The following is a 13,660-nucleotide window of genomic DNA, read 5'->3' as shown; positions in this document are numbered from 1 at the left end:
TGGGTCTCCGCCACCCTGCCTGGTATCCACACACAGTGCCTTCCTGACAGGTTAGGACTACAGGCCCCAATGTTCCACCCAGCCTGGCTGATTGGCATGCTGGGAGATGCAGTCCAGAACACTGGTCTCCACTGCAGTCTTTCCCACCCGCTGACCTTGGATGTGTAGGACCGCAACTTCCATCATCCACAGTCAGCATGGGCAATGATTGTGAAGCCTAAAAGAAAAGGCAATGGTTGCATAGAGCAGCAGAGCTAGGAGGGGCCAGGGGGCCGTCGGATCGAGCCCGCTGCTCAATGCCAGACTCCCACCGGGAGCAGAGAGTCCACCTCCTCCTTGGTCTGGGGTTCCACTGTCCCACTGCTCTAACAGTCAGGAAATTTTTCCTGATAGCTAGCCAGAATCTGTCTCCCTGGAACTTCAGCCCACTAGTCCTAGACTGAGAAGAGATCCTGGCCACCTTCTTCGTGACAGCCTTTCTAGGATTTGTTGAGTGCTCGTCTATCTCCCCTCCATCTTCTCTTCTCGAGGCTTGAACATGCCCAGTTCTTTCCATCTCTCCTTGTAGGGCTTCGTTTCCAGTCGCGGATCACCCTTGTCGCCCTCCTCTGAACCCTTTTCAGCTGATCTGCATCGTTCTTCAACTTTGGTGCCCAGAACTGGACTCCAGAGGAAGCCTAATCAGCGCTAAGCAAAGGGGAACTAGAATTTCGCAGGATTTGGAAGTGATACTTCTATTAATGCAGCCTAAAATAGCACTTGCCCTCTGTGCAGCCCCATCACACAGCTGACTCATAATTCAGCTTTCATCTACAACAGTTCCAGGATCCTCCTCAACTTGCGGAATTGTTGAGCCTGGCTTTCCCTTTCTTGTAAAGAAGCATTTGGTTTCTTTTTCCTGGGTGCAGAACTTGGCACTTGTCCTGACCGAATTTCATTCTTTTGTTTCCAGCCCAGCCCTCCAACCTACCCAGGTCACCTTGACTCTTCTCTCTGCCCTCCAGGGTATCAGCTTATCCCACCCAGTTGTGTGTCATCTGCAAATCTGGTAATCGTCCCTGTTCTTCCTCATCCAAGTCATTAATAAAAATGCTGAAGAGCCCTGGGCCCGGGAGTGAGCCCTGTGGTACCACAGATGAACACCTCTATGGAAGCACCAGATTTTATGGGCTAGAACCAACTTCTTCAGGCACACAGAGCAGGTTCCTATATCGGGGGGGGGGGGCAGCATGCACCCCCCGGCTTCTTTGATGCACCCCCCGCAGACACTGCGCTGTTACACAGCCGAAATCCGTTGCGCGTGTGTGTCTGCGACGCGGTTCCCCCCAGAGCAGGGTGAAGCACCGCTGTGGGCACTGACTGGGCATGTTGCGGGGCTGCTGATGGGCCACCCGGGCAAGTGTGGGACTCGGGGACGGTGGCCCTCGGGACAAGCCAAGCGGCGGCCAGGGAGCGCACGCCGGGTTCAGAGAAGACGTCGCTTTCTAGCTGCAGAGACGTTCTGGAGCGATGTCTTGGGCGCCTGGTGGGGCCTGGGAATTCACCCCTCGGCCCTCTGAGGGTGCACCCCCCTGCCTCAGGGCTGAAGCAGCATCCGTGATGTCCCGGTATCCCCTTCACCCTGCCCCACGTGTGACGCTGCACAAAGACATATGTGGCCCGTGATGAGCTTTGTGGCTGAAACGGGGCCTCCGCAAACCTCGTCTTGAAAAACCGATCCAACCCAGGCTTAGGGTTGGGTGAGGGGGGCACCCTACATCCGGCTGGACTACAGCTCCCATCACCCTCTGCCACTGGGCACGATGGCTGGGGCTGATGCGAGCTGCAATCTAACTGCATGGAGAGAGTCGCAGCCCGGGGCCAAGGCTGCCCCACGCTCTCTCTCGCAGGAGCTAAATATGTCAAATAGGCTAGGGGGCAGAGAGGCATGCTCTTCGGGCTGGGCTCCCGTCCCTCGGCCTGGGCCACATCCTCTGGTCCTCACCAGCCAGGCCCCTCCATCCCACCAGCCGCTTCTCCCTCTTGCCACCGCCACCATTCCAGTTCCACTGGCTGATTAACTCCCCGGCTTGCACCGCTCGGGTGGGGCACCCTCGGGTGCATCGTGCCGGAGATCCAAGAGGTTATGTTCCTTCCCCCCCCCCCCCCCAACCGGCACCACCCATCCTTCTCCCAACCTCAGGCGCCCAGTGCAGCCCTGTTCCGCTGCAGAACCTGTTCTGAGCAATACGGTTGCCTTGAGGGAATTCGCCCCCTTCCGCTCGACTCAGAATGATTGGCACAGGCTGGAATCTGCCCAAATCGCAGTTGTCCCAGCCAAATCGCCCGAGATTACAGGGCCTGGGTCCAGGCGACTTTCTTGTGTTGCAACTTCTAGATTTCCCAAAAAGGCCAGGCTCCAGGCCAGAACTGTGGCTACTGGCAGGGAGAGAGACTTTATTTCTTCCTACAGTTGCCAGACGTCTCTAGGCACAGATCTGAACATGGAGACCTTTGGGGAAAGCAGAATTGGTTGTCAGGAACCGTTCTGGCCAAGGGTCGCTGCCAAAAGGCCCTGCGCACTGGGAGAGCGAATGGCCTGCCAAGAGAGAAAAGGGAGATGGTCCGATTTGTGCCCAGACCAGCCTGTGCCAAACAAAGTTGTGAGACAAATCGGGTCCCCTTTCTTGCATGCCAGCCATGTGGTTTCACCACCACTCAATCCTGGAGCACCGGCCTGGAGCTCCCGGAGGGCACCAAGGAATAAAGGAGAGAAAGCACCTTGGAGCCCCTGCAGAAAATAGCTCCCCAGGCGCTAATCCAGGCCTAAACCCCAGCATTTCTGCACTTTAAACTTAAAAAACAAACAAACACCAGGCCCCTTTGAGAGGCTGAAGAAAGCTTCTGAAAGCGGAGACAAAAAATGTCGCCTTTTCCATCCCAGCCACCTCCGGGTGTGTTTGGCAAACAAGTGAAGCCTTCCGATTGCTTAACTACAAAGTTAATTTCTATTTCTCAGCCTAACCTACTTCACAGGGTTGTTGTGCAGGGCACGGAAAAGAACCACCCAAGTTCCCTGAGTGAAATGCAGGATAAAAATGCAATCAGGAAAAAATAGGTAGCATTAAATAGCCATCTTAAGGAAAGCTGCACCGGTTGAATGTTTGTCTGCTGCACTGTGCTTCAAGAAGCCAGGTGCTTCACGGGGAACTCAAAGGAGGCAGTTGTCAGTCAGGGCCTGGCAGATCGTTCAGCATGGAGTTGTCACCCTTCTCTGCCCTTTTCCCCCCTTGTGATGCTCCCCCGTCCTTCCCGCAACCTGTCCCGACACGCACCCTTCTGCAGGGCAACACCTCTGCCTCGCTCAGATGCTGCTCAGCGTTGGGACCTGGCCAGCTCTCCTGGGTCCCGAAAGCAGCTCCGGGAGAGTTGCTGGGCCCTGCTGGCAGCGACTCTGGGGCAGACGCGCCTGGCTCCAGCATGAGAATAGCAGACGAGAGCCACTGGGGAGAGGGCTGGGGGCTCAGGACTCCTGGGTCCCATTGCCAGGCTGTGGCACCTCCTCGGTCAAGGAATCCCCAGCGGCGACTCACTGGTGCAGAGAGCTTCCCCACCCCGCCCGGAGAGGCGCATCCCTGGGAAGAACCAGCTGCACAGGAATAGCCTGGTTTGCTGTGCGAGGCTGTTGTGAAATGCAAGAGTGCGGACCTCCCCGATCCACCGCCCCGCATTTTGCGTCAGCGCTGCTGGTGCTCCGCTCTCGCTCTCGGAGCTGAGGGCTTTTCCAGCCAGTTTCCCCAACACACGCCAAGAGAAGCCCAGGACGCAAAAGGATGACTTCACAAGCTCCAGCATTCCTTTCCGCCCCCTCACGGCACCTGTCGCAGCTGTCGGAGGCGCGGGATTCCTGCCAGGACGTCTCAGAGCCCTCCTTGGCTCTCAAGGCAGTGGAGGACACGGCCGGCCGGCCGGCCTGTGCGGTGAAGGTTGGGGCCAGTGGCTCACGCAGGCCTCAGGGGCCCCGACTTTTGCATTCTGCCTGCTCCCCACCAGACTCAGAAGACACAAAATCACGCCAAGTCACAGGGAAATCACACGTTCATCCCAGAGGCCCACGTCTCCCACAGCTGCGGCCCGCCGGCCAAAAGGATGGGCCATGTCTAGCCAGATGGTGGCACTCCAGGGTTCCGGCAGCGTTAGGGGGCAGTCTGTGAGGGCTGGATCCCCAAACCTTCCATGGGGAGCTTCAAATCTCTAGGAGGCCCTCTGCCTGCCCCACACCCTGCTGTCCATGGGCACTTGCTGAAACCAAGGTCCAGGGGCCCAGAGGATCCCCGTGGCATCTGATTCCCCCCCTCCCCCAAGAACTGGCTGTTTGCCCTCAATTCTTTTCTGAGCACCACACCTGGATGCAGGTGAGAGAGATTCTGAGTCTACCTGGAGATGCTGGGAAGAGAGGCAGGTACCTTGTACAGGTTTAACCTCCAGGATCTTGACCCAGGCAGAGGCATCCTCGCCAAACTATTTCCAAGAAACCACACACACATTCTGTGCATCATGGGTGACAAAGCCATGAAGCATCCGCTTTGCCGTTTGAGCAAAACGGACCCTCTGCTAATTACTGGTTGTATCCAACATTAGTCCGCATTGAAGTCATTTCACTGGGTCTACTCTAAGTGAAGTTAACATTGCGTATAACCCAGTGGCTTCCTTCTCCAAGTATGGCAAATCAGGAATTCCCCCGCACCCCACAACTCTTGCAGAGCTTAGTTTGTAAGCTCCTTGGGGCAGAGACCTACAACATGTAATTAATGTACAGCATAAGCTGGTAATGGCCACTGCACAACTTCAAAAAGGCAATGAGACAGATTTATACAGAAAGACTGAGAGATCTGTCAGTGGTGAGACAGTACTATGTAGTGGTTAGGCTGGGATTTAGGTAATCCAGGTAATGAAAGCGATGTGGCAGAGTGGTTAGAGGGTTGGACTGGGACTCAGGCATTGTGGGTTCTAGTCCCCACTCAGCCATGAAGCTCACTGGATGAATTTGGGCCAATCACAGGCTCTTGCCCCGCCTTGCAGCGTTGTTGTTGTGAGGACAAACTGGAGGATAGAACTGTGTCAGCTACCACAGGTTCCTTGCAGGAAAAAAAGCAGGACATTCTTACATCTTACAGAAATGCCCTCGGGCGGAGGCTCTCTGGATCTCCGTGGTCTGATCCACATGGTTTGTGTTCTCTGGTATTATCAAGATGCAGCATGATTTCATTAACAGTTGCTGTTTGTTTATTCAAAATGTTCCTTGGCCACCTCTCAGGGCAGAGTCCCCCCTCCCCCCAGTAGCCCACCTTGCTGTCGCTGTGCTGATCCTCTTTATTGTTAAGATACCTCTGTGGATGCATAAAAAGGCACGCACCTTCCTTTGAGGGCGGGTGGGACTACAATTCCGCCTTGTGCCAACCCTACCTGTGCCATTTCATCCTCGCGGCTTCCTACCTGTCCACACCTCCTTACCTGTGCTGCATGGGGGTTGATTTAGACTTCATGGGCTCACAGTCGTGAAGCACGTCAGACAGCAAGAGCCCCGCCGGATCGGGGCCAGCATTGTGTTTGCACAGTGGGTGACCACGGAAACCCACCCGTAGGATCGGTGCACACCTTCCAACCCATGTTCCCCAGCAAGGGTGTACAGAGGCGTACGTAGGCCCAACAGCCATGGATAGCCAAGGAATTTGTCCAATCCCTTTTGAAAGACACCCAGACTGGTGGCCAGCTCATCCCCACACCTGGTGGAGGTGAATTCCACGGAATAACCACATTCCCCATGAGCTCTTTTTATTTGCCCAGAATCTCCCACCAATCAGCTTCATGGGATGGCCTCTTTGGGGACCTAGCAGGATGACAGAGGGGAGAAATGTCACGCAGTGGGCACTTCGTCCTCCGTGGCTCCAGCCACTGTTTCCTGCTTCCGTGTCGCTGGTATGACGGAACCACCAACACCGTCGCAAGCTTCCTCTTTCCTTGGCATCTTCTTTGCTGAAGGAGCAGCCCCCGTTCTCCATTCACTCCTGGACCAGAGATAACGTGCCGGTTCTAGCACACACAGCCACAAACACCTTGGGAACACAATTCTGGGGAAAAGTCAGTTTCCGGTATTGACCTGCCCAGTCACAGAAGACATCACAGGAGCAATGCCAAGTAGTTCCACGTGGACCTGAGCCAGCCTGGAATCCCCCAGCTGAGCTTCAGGATGGTGACCCCATTTCTATGGAATTCCTGACCTCGGGAGGACAGGAAGGCACTGACACTGCACTGTTTTCCACACCTGCTAAAGATCATCTTATTCTGCGAAGCCTTTTTTTGCTGATCAGACATGGCTTGAATATTATTTTGCTTTTAATTTACTGAGTTTTTTTCCCTTTTATTTGTTTCAAAGTGTGCTTGTACGTGGAGTCACACAGAAATCCTGTAAACCAGAATGAATAAAACTATTTCCCAACCTTGATTAAAACACAAGCAAACACGTTTCTGGGTGTGTGAAGTTTTTCATTGTAAACTCCCCGAAATCTTAGCACAGCAAGAAAACAGAGTTGGGTTCGGCCGGCCACGTCCCCAGCCAGTCCCGGAGAAGGCCGTTTCTGGGGGGCCGACAGACTTTGGCCCCCGAGCCCGGCCCTGGCACATCGCCCCCCTTCCGGGCCCACGGCCAGGTCGGGAAGTTCACGCCACGGTTGCCCCTGCGTCATGGCTGGGGTTTCCCGCACGCCCCCTCCTGACGCACCGCATCGCGCTCGGCGAGGCTTGTGTCACCGCCTGTCCGGGAGGCAGCCGGCTGCGCGGGAAGCGCAAGTTGCGCGGCGCTGGAGCAAGAGCTGCGCTCTCCCCCTGGCCCCCGCCCCTCCCCTCCCCGGATGCTTCTCATAGTTGTGACACTACTCAGGGCGGCTCCACCCCACGAGGGCCAGAAGAGGAGCGCGCACCTCTGCGGTCCAGAGAGAGCCGACGGAGAGGCCGAGGCGAGACGCTCCGCCGCCGCAGCTCCTGTGAGTGCCAGGTGAGCGCCGGAGGGCGGGGAGGGGCGCGGGGGCGTCTGTGCAGGGGGCCCTGGGACCCCCGGGAGCCCCAGAGGGGCAGAGCAGCCGGGGACGAGAGCCCCCGAGCCTTGGCAAGGTGCCGGAGCGCTCGAAGAAGTTGGGTGCGCGCGGAGGGCGTGGGGGCCCCCGTGCGTATTGGCGCAAAGGGGCACACGTGAAGCATGGGATGCGGAGGGCTGCGCTTCGTGGGAGAAGGGGGATCACGCCACGGGACTGGGAGGTGTGTGGGCTAGACGCGGGTCCGTGTGGGCATCCATGCCAGGAGCCCAGGTGGAGCGTGGGGCGGCTGGATCCTCGAGAAAGACGGCGGAAAGGGGAGGGACTCGAGGACGGAGTGCATGGAAGTTTTAGAAACTGGGAGACATCCTGACAAGTTCGCCGCCAGGGTCCTGAGCGGGGTTTGAGGGAAGGCAGAGGCTCTGCGGGACCGGAGGGACGCTGGAAGACCCGGAGGGAAGGCAGGGTGGAAACGAGTCGCGGTGGATCAGTGGTGCGGCGTGTCAGAGAGACAAGGAGACGCACAACTCCTCAAAGAATTTTTTGCGCGGTGCAGCAGGAGCAAGGAATATTCGGCGAGGAGGCGCTTGAAATCTTGACGTTAGGCAGACATGGGAAAGGGGACAGGAAGGGGGTTCTGGGGTGCTTGAGGTCACAGCACTGGGAGGAGAAATTTAATTCCAGGAAGTGTGTGTGTGTTGGAAGTTAATCCAAGAGTCCTTTGAGATGCTGATTTTGGGAATGAAGATAGGCCAGGAAGGGGGTGCTTGTGGTTCAGAACCAGATGGTTTTCGGGCTGTCAAAGAACTGGGCTCAAATGTATGAACTGAGATCTCTGTTCTCATCCAAGATCTCTGGAGTGGCAGATTTACATGGATGAGTCCCTTTTGGAAAGGCCTTCTTCAGGGTCCATCCATCCTTAATCAGCCAGGCCAGGATGGGTGTCAAGGAGTCCTGGGGACGCAACCCCACTTTAGAGCCTTCGGGAATAATGGGAATATTTGGAAAGGGAAGTCAAGACAAGAAGCATGCTAGGCTCAGCCCCACCATGGTCAGAGTCTGCCCCTACTCCAGCGCTGAGGGCAATGTCCAAGTTTGGAGAAGTTCTCCGGGCTGGGATTCTGCAAGCTGGCAGGACCAAAGGCAGAAGTGGGCATGGCAGAAAGTCAAGGGGTGGAGCAGAAAATCCTAGCAGCGTTTAGGTCCAAGTGCTTTCCACAGGTAGACAAACCTTAGGAGAAGCATCCAAACATCTTAGAAGAAGGGAAGGTGGGATGAGGCAAAATCCTAGAAACTACCAAACCGCTGATGGTTGGGGGGAAGAGGCTGGTCCTCAGCACCCCCAGAGGCAGCACTGGAACTGGGCCAGCAAAAAAGCCCATTTGACTTCTGAACCTGAACCCGGAGTAGGCAGACCCGCTCTTGCTGTTGCCACGGGGCATGACATCCCTGGGCTCCGCTTGACTGGCATGACCTGGCCTTCGGAGCTCAGAGGTGGACCTCAGGAAGAAGGGGCTGCCAGACTTGGGCCCCCCGGCTCCGGGGGCAAGGGCGCTTAGGCAAGGCCAGCGCTGGCCAAGTTGGCAAGTGGATACCAAAGGAGCTGGCTGGGTTGCCGAAAATGGTTGCTCCTGCAGGAGGGCGCCTCCCTCGTGGGGGTGCTGAGCATGGAAGCAGCAGGATGGATCTCTGGGTGTGTGAGACCTGCAGGTGCTGCTACTGAGAGGGAGGGATGTGGAAAGCTTTAGCAGGCCACGTCAGCCTTGAGAGATGTGGGCAGAGATCCCCTCCCCTTCTCTTTCTCTTTCCTTTTCAAAAAGGAATTCTTTCCAGTCTGAAAATCCCAGTGAGAGAGAGCGAGTGATAAGATACCAAATAACCTTTAATTTCACAACAACCCTGTGAGACAGGTCTGGCTAAAAGATAGAGGGCGGGTACCTGAGGCCCCTTGAGGGTCCTGCTTTGGCTCAGCAAGGACCCTCCAAATATTTTCTGGAGAATGTGCAATAGGGCTGATTTGGGACCTGAGTCCAAAACGAACAGTTGTCTATCGGGGATGTGGAACCCCTTCAGCTCAAGGGCCACTTTCAATTCCGGAGGAGCTTTTGGGGGCTCAAGCAGAGCAAAAGGCGAGTGGAACAAGTCAAAGGCAGAAGTGGCTGGGCCAGTGCACTAAAAATGCCAGCGCCTTTTCACCTGAAGCTCCTCTGTGGGATGGGACAAATTGCGCCCGAGCCAGAAGCCAACCAATGCATTGGTGCCTCAGAGCAGCGGACGGGAGCCAGGAAAAGGGGAGTGACTCTCTGCAGGACATTTTGCCACTTGGGACCCCGGGGGGGGCCAGATGCGGTCTGCCATCCTGGAGGTTCTGCTGCCCGTAGATGTTTCTTGGGGTGAAGGAATCGAGTGCAGAATTAGGACTATCCGGGAGCCTTTGGTGCAAAGCGGGACATGAAGGGCACGCTAGAAATCACGGCCGAGTGACCAGGGAGTGCGCGGCAGAGGCAAGGGAAAGCTCATCACAGGGGGGTGTGAACTGAGAGATATGGTGAAAACACACAACTCCTGAGATGTTGGGCATCATTGCAGAGCAGGAATAGTGCTTGGGGCTCGTTTCGGAGGCTTGTGGAGGAGGAGGAGCAGGCAAGTAGACCTGCATTCTGCAAAAAAAGAAAAGAAAAAAAAGTCATTTTTCTTGCAGTTGATCATTGCATGGATGTGTGTCAATTTGGTCAGCATATCTGGGCCTGGAAGCCCTGGGGGTCACACTGCTTTGCTTACACAGCAGCAAAGGAAATTTCTTTGCACATGCTCAGAAACACACTAACCCAGAACAGGCTCTGCAGGGATAGCGATGAGATCAGAGATCAGATGAAGCCCATGCCCTTTCTCTGTGGGTTAGCAACATTTCCTGGATGAAAGCAGGGATAACATTATAGGCAAGTGAGAACGGCAACAAAATTTTGCAGCGTGGGCAGCGGCAGCAGAATTTTGCAGCCATGTGTTCTTTCAGGGAACTCCGTTGCAGTTCCCCCTGATTTTTTTCCCCATTTCCTTCCACTGCCACCCGCTTCCTCCAAGAACTGCCACTGAGCCAGCTCAGCCCTCAGAACCCTGCTATGGATTTCCCTCTCCCCTGCTTAGTTTCCTTTTCCCAGAAGATGTTTTTAACTTCTGCAAAACTTGGAGTTCCCCTGAGACTGCTAATCCCTCCCTCTGGATCATGGGATGGTGGCTCCTGTCCGTGGATCCCAGAGAGCCACTCTGCACTTACGGATGTGATCCTGTGTGCTTGGACACAAAAGACTCCTACAGTGCAAGCTGTATGCCTTTTTTCCCTGTCCAAACACACGCAGCACCTTAAAAGAGTCAGGTTTCCAGTCCATAGGACACCAGCTTGCATAAAACTTGCATATTTTTTAAAAAGTATATCTATAGATGCCAGCAAAGAAATTATATCTGGGGGTTATCTAAATTCCATAGGAGGCCAAGCTGGCTGATTCATTGCTCATCCAAATTATCTCAGGTGAAATGCATCCTTCAGAGTCCGTGTGCCCACGATCATCCCAAACCATCCGCAAGTCTGATTGCTACCTTGGGCGAAACTTTCCCTGCCCCATTTCCCCCAAATATTGCAGGCCCCGGAAAATTGCTCCCTTCACTTGTACTGCCCCCCTTTTCCCATTCTCCCCCAGAGGACCCCCCAAGTTCAGTCCTAGCGTGTGTGAGGGAAAGGTTTTAAACCCGCTCTGCCTTTGAAGACCTGTGCGATGGGCAGACACTGAACAGGGGTGCCTTTCTCAATGCAGAGGAAACGTTGCCGGTTAGACTTCCGTCTGCCAAGTCACGGTGAAAAAGCAGAGGGCCGGATAAGGTTGTCGGGAGGAAGCGCTGGCAACCCCAGGACGCTGTGTCAGGTCTGGGGATCCCAGGTTCCTGCTTTCCATGTTGGGGGCCCCCAGGGCTTGCTCTTGCCTCATTATGCCGGATGGCCCAGCCAGAAATTCCAAACCACCCAGCCGAACCGGCGCGGCTTGTGCCGTGCGCGCCTGGGCATTGCTTCTATGGAACCGGTCGTGCATCAGTGGGCTACTCGAGAGCATGAGTCACTTTTTCCTGGGCAAGGATATTCTCAGAAATCTTCTCCACTCCCTACTCGCGAGCAGCCTCCTGCCCCAAACCTCAGCCAGGCCCGGATGGCCTCCCTCCCTCCCTCCCACCCACCATCCATCCGCGCAAGTCTTAGTCTAAGAAAGGCCTCTGGAACCAATCGCAAGCTACTGAAGAGTCTCTTCGCCCTCTGAGCATGTGCAGAGTGCATTCCTTCCCAGGCTGAGGAACTGCAAACTGCAGCAGCAATCCCTAACATTTTGCAGTCGGCCCAGGAAGGAGGTCCAAGCTAAAAATGTGATATGTGGGAGTCCTTAAGCCCCTTTCTAAAAAATAAAGATAACTTCAGCAGTGATTTTATGAACCCATCTCTGTACCCACATTTCTGCTATTGGATGAAAGATGCCTGGCCATAAAAACAAGGGACACTTTCATTGCCTCCCCAAATCCATTTCTCACTTCTTTTTTAAAATTTTTTGAGAATAGAATAGAATAACTACGCCTATTAAAACTGTGTGTGTGATGTGCATCCTATTTGCATTGTACATACAAATATTTCTTTACAAACAACTGCACATATTACAAATTCTGGTAATGCTGCCCCAGATTAAGCCACACTGTGCCAATCCTTTAAATCAGGAACATGAATGTTCCACCTCAGACGCAATGCATCCTGCCTTGGGCCCCGACCCTTCCCTTCCCCCAAACTGGGCATTATTCTGTGGCTTCCTAGCTTTCGCAAAGCTGCTCAAGGGTGAAAATACCTCTCTGAAGACTTCATTCCTGGCAGGAATAGCTGGAAGGTCAAATATGTTGGTATTTTGTGTATTTTTGATATCTTTAACCCCACCCTTTTTGGACTGCACCCCATTCACTGCCGGAATGCACCCATCCAGATGCTGGAAATGGAATTTTGCCCTTGGAGTGCAAAAAAAACGAAAGTGGAAATGGAAAAGCAAGCATTTTGCAGGGCTCAATCCAGAAGGAAGACATGTCCAACATGTTCCTTCTCACACAGAAGGAAGACATGTCCAACAATTCCCACCGTCTCCCATTCAGCACGGCTGATTTGGGAATGCTGGGAAACGCAAGCCCCTTTTTGGGCACAAGCCTTAAAGTCCCTTGGAAGAAGTTCATTTTCACAGTTTATTACCCAACCAACGCCAGAGAACTTCAAAAAAAAATTAAAGACACTGACTGCTTTGTTTCCAACTCACTCGCTGCAGACAGAAGGTTCGGCATATTCTGAATTGCCGGACTCTGCCTCCTCAGCTGGCCCCCCCTAGTCAAGTGGCCAGCTCAGCCAGTCTGGGACTGTCCAGGGAATCCGGGAAAATATATAAGCCATGAAAAAGAACACAATAGCAAAGACTTTACTTAAGTTTAGTGTCAGAGGGAAGCAGTTTAGGACCAAGGTCCAGATGGGCAGTATAAAACATTTCCTACCATCTTCGTTCCAAACCTTGACCACCTTTTCCATTTTGCAACTGGACTATCTCTCCATCGATAAATGATGCTTATAAAAGCAGGGATACCTAACCCTGGCAGGGGCAAGCTGACCTGCCAGTGATGAACCTTTTAACGTAGAGATTAAATGTAGATATTAAAAATATTAACTGCTATTTTGGCTGATAGGTCGCAACAGGTTAATACAACTGGGTTAAGCAGAGCAGAAAGCCAATAATCTGAGACTAGTTCCTGGTTTGGGGTGCAGTAAAGGAATACCTGTTTCAGGCAGATGTGGGAATGCAGTGGCTCTTAAGCGTCCTAAAACAGAATGTATCCTCAGATGCCCAAAAATACTTTTTAACATGCCCAATGCCCTTCAGAAAGAACTTTGTGTCCTCAGGGCCACTTATCTCTCTCCAAAAAGGTCACGGATTTTTTTTTCAATGCTTCCTCTAATTCAGATGGCTTCCGATTAAAGCAATTGCTGCTTCTTGCTGAAACTCCTTGAGTGTAATAGAAAGGGTTTTTCCAGGCAACCGAGAATAGTTTCTCTCCTCTTCGAGACACTTAAAGAAGGACGCATCCACTCCTCCGAGGCATGCAATCCAAAGCAAAGTGTTCACACAGGGCCCGTTCCCTCCGTGCCAACTGGGACTCGCTACTGGGTTAAAGTCCTCAGCGTTTTAGACAGAATGAACCCTGCAGCTTTCACAGGTTGGAATGAGCATAGGAGCACCCCATGCGCACGGCGTCCTTTCATTTCTAGAGACTTCGGTGAGAATGCTAAGCATCTGCAACTCACATGAGCACAGCTTTACCTTACCCACAAAAGCTGGCCCCGCTTTGACTTTGGGGGACACGTCAGCTTTCTGGAAGCTCTCCCTGAAAGGCATCAAGTGTGGACATGTGGATATACGTATCGGCACGTACGCACCGGCTGTCCGTACTTCCTTGCACGCTCTGACTTCCTCCTAGCTGCCTCTAGGGGCTGTAAAGCCGGCGTGCGGAAGCTCGGCCCACGGGGGCCGAAT

At 53.9% G+C, this 13,660-nt stretch overlaps 1 protein-coding gene across 2 annotated transcripts in view; it reads left to right on the top strand.

The window, feature by feature from the left end:
• The first annotated feature begins 6,894 nt into the window (after positions 1-6,894).
• Positions 6,895-13,660, top strand: part of TGM1 (transglutaminase 1) — a 33,556-nt gene continuing 26,790 nt past the window's right edge. Inside the window, exon 1 of one of the 2 annotated variants that reach the window (XM_044420971.1) lies at positions 6,895-7,033. The gene's annotated coding sequence lies outside the window, so the exon portion shown is untranslated. The remainder of the gene's footprint in view (positions 7,034-13,660) is intronic. The other variant, XM_044420972.1, reaches the window with a different exon arrangement.

Source organism: Varanus komodoensis, unplaced genomic scaffold (assembly GCF_004798865.1).
Source record: "Varanus komodoensis strain SLA01 unplaced genomic scaffold, ASM479886v1 scaffold112, whole genome shotgun sequence".
NCBI lineage: Eukaryota > Metazoa > Chordata > Lepidosauria > Squamata > Varanidae > Varanus > Varanus komodoensis.
This window is presented reverse-complemented; position numbering and strand designations above follow the sequence as displayed.